Here is a 17,775-nt window from a genome sequence, read left to right on the forward strand (position 1 = left end):
ATGACTTTAAGCATCAGAGAAGTTAATTGACCTTCAGTCATATAGGTAATAAGTGGTAGAACCAGCTTTGAAATCAGGTATGTCTAATGCATCGTGTGTATTTGTAACTATAATGCTATGTTGCCTCATTTAGTGAATGCTAAAGACTATACTTTAATTTGCTTGGACTTAGTGAATGCTCAAGATTAGAGTGACCAGTTTTAGAGCGCCCCAGTTTGCCCCAGACAGTCCTAGTTTTAGCACTGAAAGTCCCACTTTCTGGGAATCCCCTCTGTCCTGTGCAAATCCAGACCATGGTCACCCTAGTTCAGCCGGCGATAATTTGCTAGTCACAACCTGTATGGTTATTGCTTTCCAGGAAATGACTGGCAACAAACTTAGGATTCACTTGATCCACGGTGATAGCTGAGACCAGGCCCATCACCTTTCCCTAAAACCATGCACTGTGGCTCATCTAAAAGGTGGTAAAATCACCAGATCCTAGCAGGACTGGTTATTGGGCTTCACCAGTATGTTTGAGAACAACTTTCTGCCACCATAAGCGAAGACACAGGCCCAAGCTTCTTCAATCACCTTGTCATTCCTGAAGATCATCGCAACACAGGCTCTTGCTATGCTCCCTTGAGACCCTACTAATTGGAACCCACTAGCTAGATCTGACTTTGTCAAATGGCCCCTCCATAAGATCATGAAAGAGGAACTGGAAGTCCCTGGTCTATTTGATCAGTGTAGGCAATCACCTCAGATAGATTGGTCCATCCAAGTGGAATTTAGGAAGCCAAAATTATTTGCTCGGCTTATGTTCACATTAGATATTCACAGTCTCAGCAGGCTAATTGCAGATCTTCCAGTTGTGTTGAGTAGGCCCAAGCCTAATGGCCTTTCTTTTTTTTTATTTTATTATGTTATGTTAATCACCATACGTTACATCATTAGTTTTTGATGTAGTGTTCCATGATTCATTGTTTGCGTATAACACCCAGTGCTCCATGCAGTACGTGCCCTCTTTAATACCCAACACCAGGCTAACCCATCCCCCACCCCCCTCCCCTCTAGAACCCTCAGTTTGTTTCTCAGAGTCCATAGTCTCTCATTGTTCCGTCTCCCCCTCCGATTCCCGCCCCCTTCATTTTTCCCTTCCTACTATCTTCTTTTATTTTTTAACATATAATGTATTATTTGTTTCAGAGGTACAGGTCTGTGATTCAACAGTCTTACACAATTCACAGCGCTCACCATAGCACATACCCTCCCCAATGTCTATCACCCAGCCACCCCGTCCCTCCCACCCCGCACCACTCCAGCAACCCTCAGTTTGTTTCCTGAGATTAAAAATTCCTCATATCAGTGAGGTCATATGATACATGTCTTTCTCTGATTGACTTATTTTGCTCAGCATAATACCCTCCAGCTCCATCCACGTCATTGCAAATGTCAAGATTTCATTCCTTTTGATGGCTGCATAATATTCCATTGTATATATATACCACATCTTCTTTATCCATTCATCTGTTGATGGACATTTTGGCTCTTTCCATAGTTTGGCTATTGTGGACATTGCTGCTATAAACATTGGGGTGCACGTACCCCTTTGGATCTATCTTTCTATCTATCTATCTATCTATCTATCTATCTATCTATCTATCTTTCTATCTTTCTATCTTTCTATCTATCTACATTTCTATCTTTGGGGTAAATACCCAGTAGTACAATTGCTGGGTCGTATGGTAGCTCTATTTTCAACTTTTTGAGGAACCTCCATACTGTTTTCCAGAGTGGCTGCACCAGCTTGCATTCCCACCAACAGCGTAGGAGGGTTCCCCTTTCTCCACATTCCCGCCAACATCTGTCATTTCCTGACTTGTTAATTTTAGCCATTCTGACTGCTGTGAGGTGGTATCTCATTGAGGTTTTGATTTGGATTTCCCTGATGCCGAGCGATGTTGAACACTTTTTCATGTGTCTATTGGCCATTTGGATGTCTTCTTTGGAAAAATGTCTGTTCATGTCTTCTGCCCATTTCTTGATTGGATCATTTGTTCTTTGGGTGTTAAGTTTACTAAGTTCTTTATAGATTTTGGATACTAGCCCTTTATCTGATATGTCATTTGCAAATATCTTCTCCCATTCTGTCGGTTGTCTCTTGGTTTTGTTGACTGTTTCTTTTGCTGTGCAGAAGCTTTTTATCTTGATGAAGTCCCAATAGTTCATTTTTGCCCTTGTTTCCCTTGCCTTTGGTGATGTTTCTAGGAAGAAGTTGCTGCGGCTGGGGTCAAAGAGGTTGCTGCCTGTGTTCTCCTTTAGGATTTTGATGGACTCCTGTCTCACATTTAGGTCTTTCAACCATTTGGAGTCTATTTTTGTGTGTGGTGTAAGGAAATGGTCCAGTTTCATTCTTCTGCATGTGGATATCCAATTTTCCCAAGACCATTTGTTGAAGAGACTGTTTTCCATTGGACATTCTTTCCTGCTTTGTCGAAGATTACTTGACCATAGAGTTGAGGGTCCATTTCTGGGCTCTCTATTCTGTTCCATTGATCTATGTGTCTGTTTTTGTGCCAGTACCATACTGTCTTGATGACGACAGCTTTGTAATAGAGCTTGAAGTCCAGAATTGTGATGCCACCAGCTTTGCTTTTCTTTTTCAGCATTCCTTTGGCTATTCAGGGTCTTTTCTGGTTCCATACAAATTTTAGGATTATATGTTCCATTTCTTTGAAAAAAAGTTGATGGTATTTTGATAGGGATTGCTTTAAATGTGTAGATTGCTCTAGGTAGCATTGACATCTTCACAATATTTGTTCTTCCAATCCATGAGCATGGAACGTTTTTCCATTTCTTTGTGTCTTCCTCAATTTCTTTCATGAGTATTTTATAGGTTTCTGAGTACAGATCCTTTGCCTCTTTGGTTAGATTTATTCCTAGGTATCTTATGGTTTTGGGTGCAATTGAAATGGGATCGACTCCTTAATTTCTCTTTCTTCTGTCTTGTTGTTGGTGTATAGGAATGCCACTGATTTCTGTGCATTGATTTTATATCCTGCCACTTTACTGAATTCTTGTATGAGTTCTAGCAGTTTTGGGGTGGAGTCTTTTGGGTTTTCCACATAAAGTATCATATCATCTGCAAAGAATGAGAGTTTGACTTCTTCTTTGTCGATTCGGATGCTTTTTATTTCTTTTTGATGTCTGATTGCTGTGGCTAGGACTTCTAATACTTTGTTGAACAGCAGTGGAGATAGTGGACATCCCTGCTGCATTCCTGACCTTAGGGGGAAAGCTCTCAGTTTTTCCCCATTGAGAATGATATTTGCTGTGGGTTTTTCATAGATGGCTTTTATGATATTGAGGTATGTACCCTCTATCCCTATACTCTGAAGAGTTTTGATCAAGAAAGGATGCTGTACTTTGTCAAATCCATTTTCTGCATCTATTGAGAGGATCATATGGTTCTTGTTCTTTCTTTTATCAATGTATTGTATCACATTGATTGATTTGTGGATGTTGAACCAACCTTGCACCCAGGGATAAATCCCACTTGGTCATGGTGAATAATCTTTTTAATGTACTGTTGGATCCTATTGGCTAGTATTTTGGTGAGAATTTTTGCATTCATGTTCATCAAGGATATTGGTCTGTAATTCTCCTTTTTGATGGGGTCTTTGTCTGGTTTTGGGATCAAGGTAACGGTGGCCTCATAAAACGAGTTTGGAAGTTTTCCTTCCATTTCTATTTTTGGAACAGTTTCAGAAGAATAGGTATTAATTCTTCTTTAAATGTTTGGTAGAATTCCCCTGGGAAGCCATCTGTTTGTTGGGAGATTTTTGATGACTGCTTCAATTTCCTTAGTGGTTATAGGTCAGTTCAGGTTTTCTATTTCTTCCTGGTTCAGTTTTGGTAGTTTATACATCTCTAGGAATGCATCCATTTCTTCCAGATTATCTAATTTGCTGGCATAGAGTTGCTCATAATATGTTCTTATAATTGTTTGTATTTCTTTGGTGTTGATTGTGATCTCTCCTCTTTCATTCATGATTTTATTTATTTGGGTCATTTCTCTTTTCTTTTTGATAAGTCTGGCCAGGGGTTTATCAATCTTATTAATCCTTTCAAAGAACCAGCTCCTAGTTTCGTTGATCTGTTCTACTGTTCTTTTGGTTTCTATTTCATTGATTTCTGCTCTGATCTTTATTATTGCTCTTCTCCTGCTGGGTTTAGGCTTTATTTGCTGTTCTTTCTCCAGCTCCTTTAGGTGTAGGGCTAGGTTGTGTATTTGAGACCTTTCTTGTTTCTTGAGAAAGGCTTATATTGCTATATACTTTCCTCTTAAGACTGCCTTTGCTGCATCCCAAAGGTTTTGAACAGTTGTGTTTTCATTTTCATTTGTTTCCACGAATTTTTAAAATTCTTCTTTAATTTCCTGGTTGACTCATTCATTCTTTAGTAGCATGCTCTTTAGCCTCCATGTATTTGAGTTCTTTCTGACTTTCCTCTTGTGAATGAGTTCTAGTTTCAAAGCACTATGGTCTGAAAATATGCAGGGAATGATCCCAATCTTTTGGTATTGGTTGAGACCTGATTTGTGACCTAGGATGTGATCTATTCTGGAGAATGTTCCATGGGCACTAGAGAAGAATGTGTATTCTGTTGCTTTGGGGTGGAATGTTCTGAATATATCTGTGAAGTCCATTTGGTCCAGTGTGTGATTTAAAGTCTTTATTTCCTTGTGGATCTTTTGCTTAGATGATCTGTCCATTTCAGTGAGGGGGGTGTTAAAGTCCCCTACTATTATTGTATTGTCAATGTGTTTCTTTGCTTTTGTTATTAATTGCGTTATATAATTGGCTGCTCCCATGTTAGGGGCATAGATATTTACAATTGTTAGATCTTCTTGTTGGATAGACCCTTTAAGTATGATATAGTGTCCTTCCTCATCTCTTATTATAGTCTTTGGTTTAAAATCTAATTTGTCTGATATAAGGATTGCCACCCAGCTTTCTTTTGGTGTCCATTAACATGGTAAATAGTTTTCCACCCCCTCACTTTCAATCTGGAGGTGTTTTTGGGTCTAAAATGAGTCTCTTGCCTAATGGCCTTTCTTATAACTCTGTCAGACCCTGAGTCTCTTGCCCCAAAGAGAGTATTTGATTTGGGGAAATAGGAACAAAAGTGACACTCAAACAGTTTAAAAAGTTCTCAACCAAACTGAGATAAGACATTTACCCGAAAGGAGGTTTTGTGTGAATTTCATGAACCATATTTCTCTCCAGCTGTGCAAGAAATTGTTCCCAGTACCCAGGCTGCATGTCTTTGCTTTCCAATGTATCTAACTTACGCTAAAAAGACGCAAGGGAGAATTTGAGGCCAGCATTTCCTAAGCTTTCTCAAGATAAGAAGTCTTACATAAGGGTGTTAGATGAGTATGATTTTAAACACTAGCTATTTCTAAAAAGGCTCAAGGCTACTTGCAATTTTGCCTGTAGTGCCTCCTAACTAAAGGCTCCAATTTAAGCATGGTCATGAAGTTTTTCTTGACACTCAACTCTTATCTGTTTTATTTGGCTTTCTTGGTTCCTCTCAATTCACTTTGGTTGCTCTGAACTTCGGTGGCCTCAAAAATACAGCAAAATTGAACTTACTCCAGTCTCTGTCTTTAGTTGCATTTGGCTGTCCTGAAAATCAGGTCTTTTTCAAAATTTGGGTCTAAAAGTGTCTCTATTCCACAATCGTGAAACCGGAATGTGGTGGTATGTTTTTTTAAATCTAAGTAAATAATTGGAATTATTTCAAATTGGCAGAGGATCCAAAGAAGCAAAAGTGGGCAGCTTTTTTAATTTTCTTTTTAAAATTGATTCTACCTATGAGAGAATTTTTACTAAGCGAGTGTTTAAGACTCAATGGTAAGCTCTCGGCCAAGCTCTCACATAGGCCAAGCTCTCACATAGAAATCTTGCCCATTTCTTCCCCACAGCACAGACCCGCCAAATCTGCTCCTGTCTCTTCTGTCTTGGAGACCATCAGATGCCATTCTCCGCCAGACTTATTTGAATGCTTTGGCTTTGGTTTTCATGTCCATCCCCACTGCCACAACCTCAGTCTAGTCCCAAATTCTCTTCTGTCCAGACGGTAGCAATTGTCTCTTAACTAGTTTTTCTGTCTCCAGGTTAACACCTTTGAAGCCTACCCTCTGATTTGCTAACAAATTAATCTTTTCTAAGGCATAGCTCTAAGCATGTTGTGCTTCTATGCCGAAACTTTGAACAGTTTCCTATTTTGAATTAATCCCAAAACTCTCAGCTTGGTGTTCAAAACCATTCACAACTTAAATTTCCAGCCTTGACCCACATCACTGACCTACTCTACCCTGACATTTCAGCCTCTCTATGCTTTTTCAACTCCACTGCTTTGCCTACCTTATTCTCTTTGACTTGAATTCCTTTCTCCCTGCAAACAATTCCACATGTTCTAATCACACCTTCAAGATCCTTCTGTCACTAAATTGGATAATCATTCAAATACTCCTTTCCTTCTTAGAGTGATCCTCCCAGCAACTCTGGCTTTTGTTCAAATTTTCCCCCAGGATCAGATCTCAGTCCAAGGTTTAGGGCCTCTGCTGCATGTAAACAGACCTACTTCATGATGACCTAGCTGATTTTCAAGTACCATCCACCCTGAGTACCCTTCCTGCACTGTCCTAGTGAACAGACTTTGTCCTGGGTTCCAGCTCTCTCTCTTTCTTTGTCTATCCTATGTGGTCACCAAAAAACTTTATATCTTATGGTCAGAACCTAAAGTGGTGATGATGGCCTTGACTTCATTTACTACTTCTACCACTTTTCTTCCCCTCTGTCTTGCTTGATTGGTTAGTTGTTAAAACCATTACATGTAAGGAATTATACTCAGCCTTTTGTCTGTATAAAAGGGTGGTAGTAGTGTATGTGCAGAGCTGATCCTCAGTGCCAAAATTTAAAATTTCAGATGGACTGCCTTCCCCTACTCAACTCTGTCTGTGTCCTAGGCTGTCCAGAATCCAGGAAGCTTTCCAAAATCCACTGCACTGGTGTCAGCATTTAATTGGGCAACCCCATAAAAGTAATTCATGGTTTCTGCCCTATGGATAGAATAATTCTCATACCAGCGCCCACCCCATGTTTTCAACCACAGCCCTTGGTTTTGTGGTCCCCTAAAGCCACAACAGTTTTGAGTAGTAAATGTCAAATACTCATGATAAAATATGAAAAGACTCATAATATTATAATGGTAATGATGATGATGATGGTAACATTCATTGACTGTTACATGCCAAGCACTTTGGAGAAATGTCTGTTTATGTCTTCTGCCCATTTCTTGATTGGATTATTTGTTTTTTGGGTGTTGAGTTTGATTTTGGAGACTAGCCCTTTATCTGATACGTCATTTGTGAATATCTTGTCCCATTCTGTAGGTTGCCTTTTAGTTTTGTTGACTGTTTCCTTTGCTGTGCAAAAGTTTTTATCCTGATGAAGTCCCAATAGTTCATTTTTGCTTTTGTTTCTCTTGCCTTTGGAGACCTGTCTAGCAAGAAGTTGCTGCGGCCAAGGTCAAAGAGGTTGTTGCCTGCATTGTCCTCTAGGATTTGATGGATTCCTGTCTCACATTTAGGTCTTTCATCCATTTTGAGTTTATTTCTGTGTATGATATAATAAGAAAGTGGCCCAGTTTCATTCTTCTGCATGTGGATATCCAATTTTCTCAACACCATTTGTTGAAGAGACTGTCTGTTTTCCACTGGACATTCTTTCCTGCTTTGTCGAAGATTACTTGACCATAGAGTTGAGGGTCCATTTCTGGGCTCTCTATTCTGTTCCATTGACCGATGTGTCTGTTTTTGTGCCAGTACCATACTGTCTTGATGATTACAGCTTTGTAATAGAGCTTGAAGTCCGGCATTGTGATGCCACCAGCTTTGGTTTTCTTTTTCAACATTCCTCTGGCTATTTGGGGTCTTTTCTGGTTCCATACAAAGTTTAAGATTATTTGTTCCAGCTCTGTGAAAAATGTCAATGGTATTTTGATAGAGATTGTATTGAATGTGTAGATTGCTCTGGGTAGCATAGTCATTTTAACAATATTTGTTCTTCCAATCCATGAGTATGCAATGTTTTTCCATTTCTTTGTGTCTTCCTCAATTTCTTCCATAAGTGTTCGGTAGTTTTTAGAGTACAGATCTTTTACCTCTTTGGTTAGGCTTATTCCTAAATATTTTATGGTTTTTGGTGCAACTGTAAATGGGATCGATTCCTTAATTTCTCTTTCTTCTGTCTCATTGTTTACAACTAATTTCTGTGTATTGATTTTATATCCTGCCACATTGCTGAATTACTGTATGAGTTCTAGCAATTTTAGGGTGGAGTCCTTTGGGTTTCCCACATAAAGTATCATGTATGAGACACAATTTTAGACACAATTTTGAGGATACCATAATGAGCAATTCTTGTTCTTGGAGGGGCTTACATCCTGGTTAGGGGGACATGAACAAAATAAACAGGTTAGTGTCATAATATATTAGATGGCAGTGAGTGCTAAAGAGAAGATTAAAGCAGTGAAGAGAAATAGGGAGTATTTGGGGTGGGGGAATGGTGCAATTTTTAATATAGCAGGCAAGGTAGACTTCACTGAGAAGATGATATTTGACACAATTCTGATAAAGACCTGAATTGACCCACTTGGCATTTACCTCTAGATACATGCTAATTGAGCAGCAAACTAGGAGTAGGGGGAAGGAGTCAAGTAAAAGCTTTCAAACCAGTCTGACTCTTTAAATGTAGATAAACCCTTACAAACAGAGAAAATATGTACTATATCTTCATCACAGTTTCCACCATATTTTCTCCTTTTCCAAATTATTTGGGCTGTCCATAGTACAGCTTCACATTGAGAAGAAATAGAGCAGCCAGGACCTTGGTATTAGATCAGCCTGTGTTCCTGTCTCAACTCTGCCATTTGCCATGTGACTTTGAAGCAAATAACTTAAATCAGCTGCTTTTGCAAAACAGGGATGTAATAGCTGTCCTCTTGGCGGACCATTGTAAGGATTCAATGAGACAAGGCAAGCGATGTATTTCATATGGTGCTCACAAAAGTTGGGTTATTGTAGTAGTTGTTGCTGTTTGGTTTTATCAGGAGGGTATAAAGGAATTGGTGGCCACAACACCCTAAAACAGACATTGATTGTTTCCTGGTTTCTCAGCCTCTACCAGGAAAATTAATTCAGACATGTTTCCATGTTGAAAGCAGATTTTATAGTGGTTATTTGTTATGTTCATCTGTACATAGTGGCAAACAACTGTAGAGCAACAAATCAACCAAATTAGCTGGAGAAAAACAATAAAAACACTGCTTCAACTGAAAATGGTTATTTCGGGGGATATCTACTAAAGTGAACAGAGATTCTCTTTAGAAGGAAGGCCTTCAGCAAAGCTGGAATTGAGAGCTACATCGATATATGACTTTCTGCCAGAAATACTCTGTATCAATAAGAATGCATTGCTTGCTTGAGTGTATATTTTTCTATTTAGATGGCAATTGTTTGTGGGTGGAAAATATATAAAAAATATGTGTTTGATCTAGGGAAAAATGAGTCTTAATTTCAAACATATAAACAAACTCGTTTTGAATCTCAGTAAAAACAAATCTGTTTTGGAGTTAACACCTAATATTCTATATTACAGCCCAAAGTCTAGTTTTATACTCAAATAATACACCCATTAAGATAGAAGTACAGAACAGAAACATTGACATCCTCTTCACACTGAGCAAGTATGTGACCCAAAATTAGTGCTGAGTCCTGAGTTTCCATAAATCTTTCACATATTTACAATGGTGTTAAAATATTTTTCAAAAGGATTAAAAAAATAAAGTGAGTCAGGGAGAAAAAGAAAGGGACCTAGGTATTACATCCTAGTTCTAGCCAATTGCCTCCTCTTCACCAATACAGAATACATATATACAGTTGACACTTAACCACATGGGGGTTAGGGGTACCAACCCCCGACCCAACTGAAAATCCACATAAAACTTTTTTTTTTTAAGGATTTTATTTATTTATTTGACAGAGAGAGACACAGCGAGAGAGGGAGCACAAGCAGAGGGAGTGGGAGAGGGAGAAGCAGGCTTCCCGCAGAGCAGAGAGCCCGATGCGGGGCTCGATCCCAGGACGCTGGGATCATGACCTGAGCCGAAGGCAGACGCTTAACGACTGAGCCACCCAGGTGCCCCCACATAAAACTTTTAACTCCCCCAAAACTTAACTACTAATAGCCTGCTGTTCACCAAAAGCCTTCCTGATAACATTAACAGTTGATTAACACATATTTTGTATGTTGCATGTATTATATAATGTATTCCTACAATAAAGTAAGCTACAGAAAAGAAAATGTTATTAAGAAAATCATAAGGGGGGCGCCTTGGTGGCTCAGTCCATTAAGTGTCTGACTCTTGGTTTCGGCTCAGGTCATGATCTCATGGGTCATTGGATTGAGCCCTGTGTCTGGCTCTGTGCTCAGTGGGAAATCTGAAAGATTCTCTCCCTCTGCCCCTCCCCCCCACTTGCTCTCTCTCTCTCTTTCTCTCTCTCTCTCTAAAAATAAATCTTTACCCCAAAAAAGAAAATCATAAGGAAGAGGGGTGTCTGGCTGGTGCAGTCAGTTAAGCCTCCAACTCCTGGTTTCAGCTCAGGTCATGATCTCAGGGTCATGAAATTTAGCCTTGCATTGGGCTCCGCACTGAGTGTAGAGTCTGCTTACGACTCTCTCTCCATCTCCATCTGCCTCTCCCTGTCCCCTTCCACTCTCACTGTCTCAAATAAATAAATATGTTTTTTAAAAAAGAAAATCATAAGGAAGAGAAAATACATTTACAGTACTGTACTGTATTTATTGAAAAAGACCCACATATAAGTGGACCTACACAGTTCAGACCCATGTTGTTCAAGGGTCAACTGTATATTGAAAGGTCAGATTATATCCTAATTACAGCATTCTAGAAGCAAACAAGTAGAACAAAAGCAAACAAAAAACCCTGCTCTTTAACATTTCCTATATGGGACATAACCATTTCATTGTTTTTGTACCATGTAGATCTTTTCTTTTTTGGAGACGTGTGGTAATGTGTCTTCCGGCAGAATCTCAATTTCCTTTGTTATGCTTTGGATCCAGGAACCCACAAAGAAATGGTTGGAGGGTAGTGATACTTTAGAGGAAAAGAATATATGCTTTGTGTTTTTGTTGCTTTCATTTTTTGTTATGCTTTTGTCTACACCATGGTGTTTCTCTACCCATATTATTTTTCCCAATCTGTCCACTCTTCAAATCTACATAGTCTTCTTCAAGAAACTCTTCTCCCAACTTTCTATCCCCTTATCATGGTCCTTTCAGCCCTAGGGTTTTTTTCTCTTCATATTCACTGATGCACATGACTCCCAATTCTGGCTCTAGCAGGAATCTCCCTGGAACAATGGCCTTATTTCTCTAACTCCCAGCTCTACACCACCCATGTCAATGGTCCTCAGCCACCCCAAAATCAAGCTTATTCCAATTTTAACCCATTACTGTTTCCCCTAAATTGTTCCCCTTTTCTTCTGTCTCCCCAGTCATATAAACTTGAAATTTTGGCGTAAGTCATTTTGGATTCTTACCTTTACTTCCTTGGGCCATAGTCACCCAGTAGACAAGTCCTCTAGTCTTAGCCCCCACTGTTGATCATATGACTTAGAGGACTGCCCACTTCCCTCCCTCATGTCTCATTGAACAAAATTCATCCTTATGACCTTGTTTGGCTTCACATGTTGACGTTATTGATACCTCTGATATGTATTCCTTACACTACTTTCTATTACGCCAACACTGTAGTATAGGTTCTCATCACCTTAAGACAACATGGTCACTTTGGGGAGCCTGTTGTGTCTTCTCTAAGTTGGACACGTTGCCTCCTCATTCTCTCTGAGGTTGAGCTGGAATCACTGCTCAAGTGACATAGTAGTGCTTAGTCTTAAGACTTATAATCAGAGGGGCGCCTGGGTGGCTCAGTTGGTTAAGCAACTGCCTTCGGCTCAGGTCATGATCCTGGAGTCCCTGGATCGAGTCCTGCATCGGGCTCCCTGCTCGGCAGGGAGTCTGCTTCTCCCTCTGACCCTCCCTCCCTCTCATGTGCTCTCTCTCATTCGCTCTCTCTCAAATAAATAAATAAAAATCTTTAAAAATAAAAAAAAAAAACTTATAATCAAATACTAAAGAACTGCAGAGAAATGCTACATCCACAGTATTATTTACATAAGAATGATTCATATGATTTAACAATGATAAAACATGAAATGGTTAGCAGACTTTATAACCATAATGAAATAAATAAAAAATAAAGGACAAGGGGAAACAAAAAGGAGGAAACATAATCAATTTTATAACTACACTTGAAACATTGGTTCTGATCTCATTCTCACATGTCATTTAGAGCTATTTTAAGAAAGCAGCTAAATTTTACTGATAATTCTTGATTGATTTTGACTCTCTACTCCATTATTTTGTAGTGAACTGTAGGTCTGGATTTCAGAACGACAATCACCACTTAATGGAGAGTCGAAAACTAAGCTCAATCTAAACACTCCCTTTTGGGCGCCTGGGTGGCTCAGTCGTTAAGCGTCTGCCTTCGGCTCAGGTCATGATCCCAGAGTCCTGGGATCGAGTCCCGCATCGGGCTCCCTGCTCAGCGGGAGGCCTGCTTCTCCCTCTCCCACTCCCCCTGCTTGTGTTCCTGCTCTCACTGTCTCTGTCAAATAAATAAATAAAATCTTTAATAAAAAATAAATAAATAAATAAACACTCCCTTTTGTGGCTCTTCCTGCTAAAATAGGTCTTCCTTTGAATTATTTTCTAGAGCAGGTCTGTACAGCAAGTCTTAAGCCAGAAAAAAACAGCCGTCTTATTTTCTGCCTGAGGTAAATCTCTCTGAACTGCCCCTTTTTTTCTGCATCTATAAACAACATGTGAGAGCAGGGAGGGAGTGGAGGTATGGCCCCCTGTTTCAACAGACTTGCCCTAAGCTCCTCAATGTGAAACCAAAGAATAATTTTACACTAAGGTGGTTTTCTGAAAGGCCAGACTTGAACTGGATTACCCAATAAATAGCCAAAACAGATGCACCAACAAAGTTGCCCCCAAAATTAGAATAAAAAGTTTCTGGGAAAAAAATGATACTGAATTTTCTTTAAAAAGAATCAAAGTAGTCACCATGGAGGAAAAAAAAAACACAACAAAACTTTCTTGAACTTCATTATACTTATTTTATAGTTTAGTGATACTTTTCTTTTAAATTTTAAATTGTGTATGGGGGTGCGTACGATCGTCTTTTTGGCATTCCACTTAAAGCCTATAAAGGTCTTTATCTGACTTCTGGATGGATTTTTTAAGAATAAAAAGCCAATGTGTCACACAAAGATTGAATCAATGTCTTCTTTAAAAGAAATATCTTCACATGATTAAACGATCATAACAAACTCATAGACTCTTCAAAGCCAGACTATATTTCCCAGCCTCTCTTGCATTTAGGTGTGGCCATGTGACTGAGTACTGGCCAGTGAAATGTGAACAGGAGTAATGCATATGACTTCTTAGCCTGACCCATAAAAACCTTCTATACACACTGTTCCATTCTCTCTTTTCCCTTCCTCCAGCTGGATGGAAAGAATGCCAAGGACCTAGAGGAAGCAGAGCCATGAAATGGAAGGATCCTGGGTCCCTATATGATGGCATAAGTGGAAAGCTACTCAACCAGGAACACCCCCAGCAGATTATGAGTTGAACGAGAAACATTTATTATATTATAAACTACTGAGAATTGAGGGTTAATCTGTTATAGCAGTGGTACTTTAAATAATACCAACACCCCTAGCAGTCTGTCCCTGATTTGCTCCTACACTTGCTTCATACAGCTCCTCAACATTAATAATATCTATACTGTTCTCTGTCATACCACACTTATTTTCACCTCCCTGAACTTTACATATGCTGTTTCTTCTTCTTTGAATTTACTCATTCTTTCTCCAACTCCACAAATTGTACTTATTTTTTTAAAAGATTTTATTTTTTTTATTTTGAGAGAGAGTTTGTGCACAAACACGGAGGGGGCAGAGGGGCAGAGAGGCAGGGAGAGTGAGAGAGAATCCAAAGCAGACTCCATGCTGAGTGTGGGCTAAAACCAAGAGTCGGAGGCCCAACCAACTGAGCCACCCAGGCACCCCCACAAATTATACTTATTTTTAATAGCCAAACTTAAATCCTAACTTTTTCATAACTACTCCAATCATTCCACACAACTGGGATTTCACCTTTGCTACTCCCCTAAATCACTTAACCATTCATTTGAGCACTACTGCCCACATTATTACAAGCATTTCATAGGCATTATCTCATTTAATCCTAACATTCCTATGAGGTACATACTATAATTAGCCACATTTTAAGACTGAATCTTGGAGTGGTTAAGTAACTTGCATGAGGTCACAGAGCTAGTAAGTGAAAAATGGTATTTCTCTGCAGTAATAAAAATAACAATAGCAACAACTAACCTTAAGGAATAACTATATGCTTGGACTGTACATTAAAGACATTATCTTATTACCTGAAATGGAAGTATCATTGCTATTATTACACACTCATCTTAGAGATGAGAAATTGAGGCTCGGCGACATTATGACATCTCAAGTAAGTGACACATCTTGGTTCAAGGCGATGTCTGACTGACTCTGGAGCCCATATTCTTCACCATTACATTAAACTAATAAGTACGGGAAGAAAAACAAGAATACTGTGGGTAGAGGTGATGGCATGTAAGGAAGGACAAAGGCAAACCCAACATCATACCCAAGAGTGATACCAGTAAGATGGCAGACTAGGAAGCCATGGGTCCACATTTCCCCGCAGAAACATTTGAAAAACAACTAGAGGCTGGCTAAAATAATGTTATAGGAGCTCTGGAAAAGAGTCACAGGTCTACAGCAACCAAGTGAACACCCAATTAAAAAAAAAAAAAGCCACATTCAAAGCAATAGGAAATTTTGTGGCATTTTTTTTAGAAAGAGAGAGAGAGCAGTGGGGGAGGGGCAGAGGGAGAAGGAGAGAGAGAATCTTAAGCAGGCTCCATGCCCAGCACGGAGCCCCAATACAGGGCTCAAATTTACCACCCTGAGATCATGACGTGAGCCAAAATGAAGGGTCAGATGCACTTAACTGAATGAGCCACCCAGGCGCCCCTATGTCATTTTTATTTACCCTTGCCCCTACTTCATCCTTAGTGCAGTATGGCAAGGTCTGAAGGAAGTGCTGGCCCAGTTCCTCATTTTCTTTCTTGAACTAGAGGGAACAGAGCACACATTATTTGCAACATCCTGCCCTATCTGAGGGATACCTGAGTGAGGACTCTCTTTTTCACCTAACTCAGATCTCAGACTGGAAAAAATCATGGAAATACACAGTGGGCATGGCTCATGAAAACTGCAGGAGGACTACAGGTCTTCCAACACCGGGGATAAGAGAATATGGGTGGAAGAATACAATAGAATATCTAGGGTCAGGGGAAGAAGCTGGGGTGAGACTCTTTGAGAAATTAAGATGTTTAAAGGCATCCATGTAAACGACGGAATTGTAGAAAAAACACACAAACTAGGCCGGGCAAGACACATGCTCACAGAAGACCGCAGAAGACCTTAAGTGTTCACGCTGGGTGGATCCAAAGATTCACGACGTGTCCTTCTAATTAGGGAAGGTCTGCCTTAGTGCAGAACCAATTCACAAAGACTGGGAGAGGTGTGTGTTTATTCAAATGCTCAATTTTCAACAGAAAAATCACAAGGCATGTAAAAAAACAGGAAAACATGTCCCAATAAAAGGAAGAAAATAACATGGCAGAAACCATTCCTGAAGAAACACAGGCATTGGATATACCAGACAAAGATTTTTAAACAACTGTCTTAAATATGCTCAAAGAGTTAAAGGAAAACACAGACAAAGAAATAAAGGAAATCAGTAAAACAATAGATGAAGAAAATAAGAAAAACAACACATAGAAATTATTCAAAGGAAATGAACTGAAATCTGAGGCTGAAAAGTACAATAACTGAATTGAAAAATTCACTGGGGGGATTCAATAGTAGACTCAAACAGAAAAACAAGAATCAATGAACTTGAAGCCTGAATATTTAAAATTGTCAAGTCTGAGAAGAAAGAAAAAAGAATGAAGAAAAGTGATAGAGCCTAAGGTCTTAGAGGACATGATCAAGGTGACCAACATATGTGTTATGGAAGTCTAAGAAGAAGAAGACAGAGAGAAAGGGGCATGAGATTATTGAAACAAATGATAGCCAAGAACTTCCCAAATTTGGGCAAAGACATGGATATATAGATGCAAGAAGGTCAATGAACTCCAAGTAGGCTAAACCCAAAGAGAGTCATACTAAGACACATTATAACAAATTGTCAAAGGCCAAAGACAGAATCTTGAAAGTAGCAAGAGAAAAGTGACTGGTCCCATACAAGAGATCCTCAATCAGACTATTATTGGACTGTGAGCAGAAAACTTGGAGGGAAATGACATGGTATATTTAAAGTGTTGAAAGAAAAATAACATATCAACTGAGAATTTCATGCTCAACAAAACTGCTCCTTAAGAATGAAGGAGAAATTAAGACATTTCCAGATAAACAAAATTTGAGGGAGTTCACTGCCACTAGACTTATCCTACAAAAAATGCTAAAAGGAGTTCTTCAAATTGAAACAAAAGAACACTAAACAGTAATTCAAAATCATATGAAAATATGAAGATCTTTGATAAATGACTATTACACAGACAAAAATCAGTATTTTTATAATTTTGGTTCATAACTCCACTTTTTATTTTCCATAGGATTTAAAAGACAAGTACATTAAAAATAACAAATTTGTGTTAATGGGTACACATGTATAAAGATGTAATTTTTTGGCATATTTTTTGAGAACTTATTGTCATGTTTTCACCATCAAAACTTAGGATCTTGGTCTTTCCTTCTTGCCTTTGTAAGAGGCTAAAAGAGAGACACTGGCTATTTTGACAACCTTAAAACGAACTCCAAGAATGTCACTGACAGCATGACATTTGTGACCAAATCCAGCAACCAGAACCTCATCATTTTCCTCCATAAAATTCAAACAGCCGTCATTGGGTACAAAGGCTGTGACTTTTTTGCCATTCTTGATCATCTGGACCCTGACACACGACCTGATGGCAGAATTTGGCTATTTGGCTTCAATCCCCCCTTTTTCGAGCACAATTCCCTTTGCATGGGAAGCACCTCTAAAAGGGTTGGCCTTCAGGGCTGTGCCCAAATGGGTGTTCTTGTACTGTTTATCATGCCACTTCTGATCTCTTTGGTGGCTATGGAACCTCCTGGCAGTACAAAGACCGCGACACCTGCCCATCTTGCCAGTGCCACCAGCCTGAGCAAAAGCACTAAAAATGTAATCTTTGATGTCATTAACATAAAGTAGAGTGACAGAGCTGTAATATGACACAGTTTTTGTATGTAATTGAAGTTAAGTTGGTAACAATTTAAAATAAATTCCTATAGAACCCTCTTACACTGTTGGTGGGAGTGCAAACTGGTACAGCCACTCTGGAAAACAGTATGGAGGTTCCTCAAGATGTTAAAAATAGAGCTACCCTATGACCAAGCAATTGCACTACTAGGTATTTACCCAAAGATACAGATGT

The 17,775-nt window shown here is 39.2% G+C and overlaps 1 pseudogene; it reads right to left on the minus strand.

Annotated features, from left to right (window-relative positions):
• Window positions 1-17,051: 17,051 nt before the first annotated feature.
• LOC116624622 lies at window positions 17,052-17,483 on the minus strand (annotated as a pseudogene).
• Window positions 17,484-17,775: the final 292 nt, after the last annotated feature.

This window comes from Phoca vitulina, unplaced genomic scaffold (assembly GCF_004348235.1).
Source record: "Phoca vitulina isolate PV1807 unplaced genomic scaffold, GSC_HSeal_1.0 scaffold69, whole genome shotgun sequence".
Classification (NCBI taxonomy): domain Eukaryota; kingdom Metazoa; phylum Chordata; class Mammalia; order Carnivora; family Phocidae; genus Phoca; species Phoca vitulina.